Raw genomic sequence first — 9535 nt, 5'->3', positions numbered from 1 at the left:
GAAATAGGCCCTTTTGGGGTCAGCAAGATAACAGAATGATACGCGAGTCCAACCTCTGAGTGGGTGCCAGTAATGCTCGCCCTGCCCGTTCTTTGACAGTAATGATCGATTCCCAAGCCGAGGCCAGATTGTTTTCAGAGGTACCCAAACCTAATTTTGACCGTGAATGAAATAATTTTGGAAAAGTATTTACCAATTAAAATGATGCCACTGTTCAAAAAAAAAAAAAAAGTAGAGCAGTATGAATCGCCAGTACTGTACATATGTGATTATGTAGGGTATCGTTACCAGCAAAAAAAAAAAAAAAAACTGTTGAAATTTTAGGAAAATATATTGGATTCTATTACTGGGGCCTAAGTAATAGTTCGCACTCATCTACAATCAGCTACTTGTACCTTTTCCTAGTGTGAACTGTTAACTCAGTTATGAATAAATTAGCTGGACCTTCTCTACACTATACCTGTGAAAGGTTTCAGCTGTACCACCATACAAAGGTGCTCTTAACCCTCATATATCACCAACCTTTCTGCTCTCCTTTAAACCCTGCTGATTATGTTAGACTCTGACTTTATCTGGAAAATTAGCCTGATGAGAAGATCGGAGACGTACTATTCCTGTCTTTGACCTTGTGTTACACTGCCAGGCCAGGATGACTCTTCATCCCTTCACCCCCCCCACCACCTGCTCCTCCTTTACTCTGACTTTTAAAGTCAGAGGTACACTCATGCTTTCAGGCTGCCTTAATGAGGCCTAGTATAGTCCACTGGTTATAGGACTGTTAATGAGAGAGACATCTGAAAGAAAGGAGACATTCGGTGGTGGTAGTGGAACAAGGGAGGAATGATTATAGAGGGAGAATGAGGGAGGAGGAGAAAAACAAAGCGTTAAAGGCTGTACCAGGTAAGCATGGGAACTGCTTTAGATCTTGGGTGTAATTTAAGTAAAAAAAATTTTTTTCACAAATAGTTTGAGATGTTGGGTTGGTGTGTATGTGTGTACGCAAGAGACCTTGGGCCCTTTCAAGAGCATTTTGCTGGTGTCCTCGTTGAGAATTGATTGTCTTTGTTGTGGTAATCTGAAATTAATTTGCACTTGAACCCATCTTTCTTCTGGGCTCAATTTTAAAACGGTGTTATAATTACGTGGCCCCACATGAAAACCAAGAACTAAGACACTGATATGATGAGCCGGAATATTTTAATTCCCCAGGTACTTAAGAGCCCCCTTTTGCTCTCTTTTTTCATCTCTCTCTCTCTCTCTCTCTACTCCTCCCTCTGTCTTCACTCACGACTTATCTTGCAAGGTAATAAAACAAAATGTTCCCATGCGTGGGGCTTAAGCAAAAGGTATTTGCCTGAGGGGGAACAGTAATAAGCGCTGTATTGCTACACATTTACTCGTGTACTTTCTTAGTAGGTCATCTCGTGCTCTTGAATGATGTTAAACTTTGGTTAATGCAAGCTGATGCCTGGCTGAGTGCTGTCAATGAAAAGCTGCTGTATGACGATGAGCAGAGGAGAACATGCACCCAGTACATAAAAATACACATGTGTTCTGACACAAGGAAATTGATTGACTTAAGCAATCAGTCGACCAGCTTCTCTTTTCCTTTCATTTCAATGCCTTTAACTTATCCTGGTCATGTATAGCGTTGTATCAAGTTTCACCAAATTTCCCAGTAGGGGCTCAAATACATGCAAGCACACACACATATTGGGATTGTTAACAAGATTTGTTTTGCATTAGTCCTTTCTGACAGGGGGTATTTGTAATATAAAACTATTTAAGACTACCTGCTAACATCTGCTATTGATCTTAGCTGTGTGCCTCCCCCTTTGTTCCCAGCATGAGCTGCTAATAACCTTATCAGCTATCTTTTAGTTTTAGCTCAGTCTGCTGTTTGTTGTCAGGGATTTTTTTTTTTTTTTTTTTTTTTAAATGGGAGGGGGGAGTATTATCTTGCTAAATGCTGCAGGAACGATCTTCAGTGATTTCCTGCAGTGTTGCCTTGTGCTAAAAGGGCCTCAGAGGTCACTGGGCCTGGCAGAAATTCTTTCAGTATGACAACTCATGTGGGACTCAGAGAGATAAGCAAACAGAGAACTAGACCCAATGCTGAACATAATTAGTAAGAAAAAACATTCCCAAATAGCTAAATTATTGTCTGTACTGATTTGGAAGAATTAGTTGACATTGGCTTTGAATGTGGGTATAATTATATATATTACATATAACTATGTAAATTTACATAATTTATGTAATTTCTCTATCGTAACACGAAGAGCTTAAAATGTTGAAAAGAAAAACTGAACACACCTTAAAACTTTATAATCTTTATTTAATGCTGTCGCATTTTTGGAGTATTTCTTTGTTTTTGGACAGCTGTGATACTGATTTGTTTGTCTGTTCAGTCCATTTATTTTCTAACCATTTCAATCAAACCATATATTTAACTGTAAACTGTCTCTTTAAATTGCTATTGTTGAATTGCAAAGAATCTTCATTTTTTGATTAATACCGTGTGTACTTTATTTTATTATTAAGCAAGCTCATCATAGCATGTCATGAGTCATCTCCCCTCTCATTGTTACTCAGCTGTCTTCTCCGTCTTGTCACTGGAAACAATCTAATGAAGCAAAACAGCAATGCAAAATATGGGAAACTCTGCTAATTGTCTGTCTTCCCATTGATGGAAGGCTAAGTGCGTGTGTATGGAGTATCCCCTACAGCGAGAGCTGCTGTCTGCTGACAGACATGGCCTGCTGCTAAAGCCATTGCAATAATCATAAAGATTAGGTTAACAGTGGGAAATGGCGGTAGAAGACAAGTGTTCACAGTGGGCTGTTATTTTTGCATTGGTACTCAAAAGGAAAAAAAAAAAAAACAACAACCTGTAACTGTAGGGTGCTGTTTTAGACATAACCCATGTGTGTGAGTATATTGGCATTTGCACAGTTTTTGTCTATGTAGATGACAATGCATGTGCGTGTCATTATATACATGTGTTATGCACATTATGTTTTAGAACAAATGAAGGTACTCATGTAATACTGTAAATGCATGGGTGCATTAGGTGTTTTCTGACTTTTAATGTTTACATGGAACACGCAATGAGATTTTTTATGGGTGTCACCCTCATAAAAAAGGTCGTGCACAGAGTTTGGTTGTAACGGATTACAGTTACACACTTTTGCATTAAAATAATGAGAAAAATAATATGAAAACTTAAAAAAAACAGTAACCAGATTCTAACAACCTTAAATAAAGTTATTACTACGACAGATTACAATTGTTAATTGCCTGTCTTTTGCAGTTTTAAGCATGTATTTAATAAAACTTTGGTAATGTACATCACACGTACGCATAAAGGTAATTGCAGAAATTGCAGCACACTATACAGAATCAAAGAATCACAGTATGTTGTTGTACCAAACTGCGCGCAGAGCTCTACACTGAGAAAGTTGTCATGCAAATGTGTGTGACAGATTTCTTCATAGAAAGAGAAGAACAAAGTAACAAACAAAACAATGCTTACCAGAAACAAAACTTGTGAAGATGAAATTCTGTCACTAATTGAATCTGATGGCAGGACAGAAATAGAGAAATATTGTTCATTTGTTATACAAAAACAAATTTTATTATACATAATTCACTTTACGCACATTTTGTTATTGCAATTCACACTGTATTACTATCTGAATTATCATTCTGAATATGCAAGAGTTTTTAATAATTTAACACGTCAGTGTTTATTTTCAACATGCCGTAGTTGAAATGAATTTGTTTGAATTTTGTCTCAGTTTTGTTTATTTCTTCTTTTGATATCGCTTGTTTTCTTCCCCCTCTACAAAGTATGTCATTGAAGAAAAAGGGGTTCGATCTTCAAAGAGATCCACATTCCTATTGAGTTAAAGTCAGAACACATTTGGCTCACAAATGTTAAGCATCTCTCTTCATTATAAACAAATAAATTTCCTGCCTTCAAAGCTAAGCAACAAGATATCAGCTGAATCCCTTTGAGTGTGGCTACATGGTGTTGCCTCATCTAAAGACTTGCTAGTATCTTTGAATCACTCACCACATTTTTCTGGAAACTTTATCTCTTGATCCCTGCCTGTTATGTGCTTTAGGTCCAGCATGTGGCCAGCAGCTTTGGACTGTTATGTATCTGACATAAACCTCAGCGAATAACCAAACAACAGAAGTCATATTATTCTTCCACTTTACGCTGCCTGCTTTTAGTGATAACATCTTGCGCTTATAGCGTTTGACTTGTACGTTACTGACACCAACCTCAAAGGGGCTTGCCACATTTTACACACACACACACACACACACACACACACACACACACACACACACACACATACATTCTGTGGTGTCTCCTTTCTATCATTTTCTGTTTCTTTCAAATGAAAAAGCAGACACACACTTGATAGCATCTACCAGCAACAGCTGGGCTTTGCCTGTGTTAGCAAAAGGCCACATTTGTTTCCTGAGAAGTCTGAAACATAGAACAGGAGGTACCACGATACTGATTCATGAACTCCGTGAGAGTGTGTGTTTGCTGCATGTGCATGGAAGTCTGAGTGTGTATAGTGTATTCATGTTCATACCGTTCTGTATGTGTCTGTTTGCAGTGCACTGCTGGCCTTTTTCTAAAAACAAAACAAAGTAAAACCAAGCAGCAACATGCTTAATCTTCTCTCTTATCTCTGTTCATGAGGCCTTCCAGGCAATTTTCCATTCCAACTACTGATTGTTGTCAGCCACTAACCCTCAAAACAGATTATTTCCCCAAAACTAAACCTACTTCTTCCTTGTCGTAGCATTTACAATGATACACAAAAATATGAAAAAGCAGAAAACAAATATATCCATATTCAAGTCAAATTCACGCTGACAGCCAAAGACATTATTTTTGTTTAATCTGATGAATTGATTTTTGTCTCTGTGGTTGTGCTTGATGCAAAGAACTACAGTAACAAAGTGCAAAAAAATTAGTAAAAACTGACAGATTTCAAACAGAGTTTTTCAGATTTGAACATCAGAAGATGACTGAACTCACAGTGGTGTCCAGTATTATTTATTATGTGTCTGGTTAGACACGTATAGTATACGCATATGAGGGAATTAATTATACCCAAAAATGAAGGGAGAGAATTTTCGGTTTGACCTAGCCATAGGCAAGTGAGTAAAACTTTATTCAAGCTTCTCTTCATGACAATGAACTCAGCTTAAAAAAAAAAAAAAAAGTGCGATTTGAACCTGTAAGTGACATTTTATTTAATTTGCATCATAACATACCTTTTCAATTAAATTCACTGTGAGGTATAAAGTGGGCTATAAAAGGTTTATTATTTAACAGAATGCAGTACCCATTCCATTTAAAACAATAAAGTTTACAGAGAAATCAAAACAGTCATTTTGTATCATTTTTGCTGCACAACCTAAAATAGGTTTGCGTTTTGTGTGAATCTTTGTAAGTAAAAGAACCAGTTATAAGAAAACAGTGCAAAACACAATTCTAATAATAAGTACATACAATATTAAGTTACATTAATTCAACTGATATACTGTATAGTTATTATTGCCCTTTTTTCTCATTACTAAAAGTCAGCCTCTTGGGTCTTTAGTCAGAAACAGCCATGACAGCTAGACATTCTGACTGCACAATACAGCTGAGGACAGACGCACTGCTTCTTTATACCCGATGTGATATTGGAGGCCCTGGAACTACAGTGTGGCAAATGGTCATGATGGTAGATTGTGAGAGTTAGTATGGATTTGCTGTCAGTTGGCAATGCGCTTCTTCTGTCTGTGACTGACGGATGGGTCAAGGCCTCAGGTAGGGAGCAGGAAGGCAGGCTGGAGTTAAGCACTGCTTAGTGTGGTAGCTGGGTATAGTCTCTTTCTCTGTCTTATGTCTGTCTATCTCCCCCTCTCCTTCTCTTCTTCACACACATGCACCCCTCCAGACAACCACCCCACTGCACAAGTAACTGTGCACATGCGCACATTAGAAGATACACAAAGGCACATCCATGCCTCACACACACACACACACACACAGACACATAGACACAGTGACATAGAAACACACAAATGCTTCAGCGGGGGATGAATCAGCCTGGTGGTTATAGAGCAGACCTACCCTACCAGCTACCAATTCAGCCTAATAGCTCTCTTCCTTTTTTCCCTGCATACAACCTCTGTGTGAGAATGGATGTGTGCAAGCTTTACGAATGGTTTTATATGTATTTGTGGGTCTGTGCTTGGATCTCTCTGAAAGTGGGTGGGGAGCAAACGGCAGTATGAGTGTGTGTCGTGTGTGCTTTTTACGTAGTGTTTTGTGAGCATGTTGCTGCATGTAAAGGAAATACAAATGTGAGTATGTATGTTTGTGCCTGGATCTCTTTTAAAACAGAGAGGTTTGGCACGACAGCCGGCTGAATTAAGTCTCTGCAGCAGCTTGCCACCTGTCGTTTGTTATCCATCACATGAAGCGACACCACAGCTTCAGTTATTGATGGTGTGTATGGTAATTCCACTTCTATCATTTAAGTGATGGGAAGTTGATACTGTGAATGAGAAAATGTGGATGGCGTCAAATCTACTCAATTACTTTTATGAATAGTTTCTTCAAACTATCTTGAATTGACCATTTATCTTTCCTGATGGGTTTGACAAAGTAGTCATATCACATCCATTGCTATATACAGTTTCAGCTCACACACAGTTTTAAGTGACAGCATTTAAATTCATTACATAGATGAAGTGTAGGTTGTGCAGGAGCAGTGTCAGCTTTTCCATAGCTAGGCCACTGAATAGTTAAATAACATTTAATACTAGCTTGCAGTATATAGTTCTCAGAACTTGAGCTGTGTCACATTGGTTCAAAAGGGGACACCTCTATATAGAAAGTACAGTGAGTGGGCTTGTTTAGTATTTTGTTCTCATTTGCCCAATTAGACCAGCAACACTATGCTCTCCCTAGGTGCTAACTCGCTAAATGGGAAATTACACCATAAAGATAAGGAGGTGTCTGAGAATTTTTAGGGTTTCAGAGGAGTGCTTTCAGCACGACTGCTCACCACAGCCTGAGTAGAATTAATGAACCCTCTGTGGCGGGTTTCCGATGCATTTTTAAACAGCTCCTTTTCATTCCTGCAATGACATTTTGATTGCGTTTGTTTCAGCAATAACTGCATGAGAGTGAGTGAGGAAGAAAGACAGAGAGATAGAGAGAGAGCACATATCCTAAAAATAAAAACATCACTGTTCTGCCAAAGTGACTCTGACATGGGTTGTACAGACAGATATCACATTTGATATTAGGGTAGAAATAATGGCTTTTGCGGCAAATTGTAATTTGATAGCAACTGATTTGTTATCCTGTGTGTGTCATAAGAAATGATGCACGGTATTTCCTCTTACTGACATGGAATCCGTTACTTCATTAATTCATTGGAAGTCTAATGCAAACATATACTGTGAAGATTAAACTGTTGATTATTGTGTGTTCCAGTGCTCAATTTAATCGTGTGCAGGAACCCATGTGTCGCAATTCTTTTTACATTTCCAGAGATGTAGTCATAATATAGGGATAGATAGATTTGGAGCACATTTGAAGAGCAGGATACTGAGCAGTTTAATGATTTGTACAATTAGTAGCCATTGTGGAAGTATATCTCCGGGATAATATTGCACCCCTGTGAAAGGGTTACCCCGATATTTTAATAGATAAGTGGACTGAGAGAGATATGGAGGGAGAAAGAACAGAAAAAAAAGCAAAGGTCACTGATATTGCAAGGCACCACAGGATAATAAGCACCACAATCTCTGGTTACACATTGTTTTTAAATTCTTTTAATTGCATCTTCCCAGCTCTCATCAGGGGTGGCGACCCTAGAAGTGGGGTAGGAGGTCATTCTCTAGCAGCAGACTTTGAAGCCAAGGCATCTACCTCTCTCCCTCTCTCCTCACCACTTTGTGTGGCCTTGAATTGCAAATTGTTTTAAAATATGCATAATGAGCACGGTGGCAAAATGTTGAGGCTCTTTGTCTTTCCCTCACTCCCCCTTTAGAACAACTAAGTGAGTTAAAATTGCTCTATTGAATTACAAACGATTATTTTACTTACTCCTGCCCAACTCATGCATAATGAAAGTAGAGAAAAAAGATGGAGCAGAAGCTCCAGTGATTGTGACTGTGTGGACTTTGGGACTGGAGGCATGTTCATTTAGATACAAATGATGATTTTAATGATGTTACCTGAGGTTATATTTGAGTAAACTGTCAGGGAATGTGTGTAATTATACGCAGGAGGAAAGTTTTCATATTTGCAGATGATAGACTGTATAATCCCCTATACCTTTGATAGTCAGCTCCCATGCATACAAATCCTTTCCCTTTGTTCATAATACTGCCAGCCACATTGGCTGTCTCGGGATCTCTGGCACATTGAGTAACAATATGTTTTACAAGAATATTTAATCTTGTTTAGATTAAAAACAGCTAACATGTTTAGGGTGCCTTCATATCCCACCGAAACAATAACATGTCTTAGTTCTGGACCAAATGATACAGTGCCATTAAATGATTTGCAAGTGAAACGGTTAGCAGATACTCTAAGCAAGTGTTTCAGTAACGGCTGCGGACTTCCGTTGTTAACGTCGTTGACCATTTACTCGATCACCACAACCATTGCAATTCCAGTTAGAACGAAATAAACTAGATGTGGTGGCTCAACAGGTCCTGATTCTTACCATCCATGCAACACTGTGAGTTTAGGTTCACGCCACCAACTTTCAAATGACCTTTGCTTTCTCTCTATCGTCTATCATATTAGTTGTGCACATTTACCTAAAAAAAAAGAGCTGCTCAGATTTTTTCAAGCTGAACGCTTCACGTGAACCTTGCTAGAAGGCTTCAACAACAGGAAAGTACAATGATTAAGTGGTTGGCTGATGAACAAATAGTAGGCTATCAAACCGTTCGTCACCACCTAAAGTCAAGTAGTTGCTTGCAGTATAAGAAATTGCTGTCAGGTAAGGTGTTGTGCAATATTAGGAAATCACTGAGCCCTTTATTCCAAACATGTTTTAAAAAGGAAACAGAACAACAGTGTTTTAAATTGACAGTAATATCATTTACTCTGCAGTTTAACAAGTCGTAAGATTATTTTGCCTCTAATCCAAACTGAAGCTCATAACATTAAGAGTGCCACAAGGGTCTGCTTGCACACAAACATTTATACAAGTTAAATTATAATGTGATATGGTTGTGTCTCAAGGAGTTCAACCAAATGGAATGGAACTAATCATGCAGTCTTAACACTTGAAATCTTTTGTTAAAGGCAGACTGTGACAAACACTCATGAAACATGAAATGCTCTGCCCTGGATATTTTTTGCTCCATGATCACTTTATCAGGGTATCTGGAAAATGTGTATACCAGCTGCCCTGCTGTGCAGTATGAAAATCCAATAAGAGATGCCTTCAGTGCTAAACCAAACATTTCAATTCACCCAAAC

This window comes from Xiphias gladius, chromosome 22 (assembly GCF_016859285.1).
Source record: "Xiphias gladius isolate SHS-SW01 ecotype Sanya breed wild chromosome 22, ASM1685928v1, whole genome shotgun sequence".
NCBI lineage: Eukaryota > Metazoa > Chordata > Actinopteri > Istiophoriformes > Xiphiidae > Xiphias > Xiphias gladius.
Note: the sequence above shows the minus strand (reverse complement) of the source record.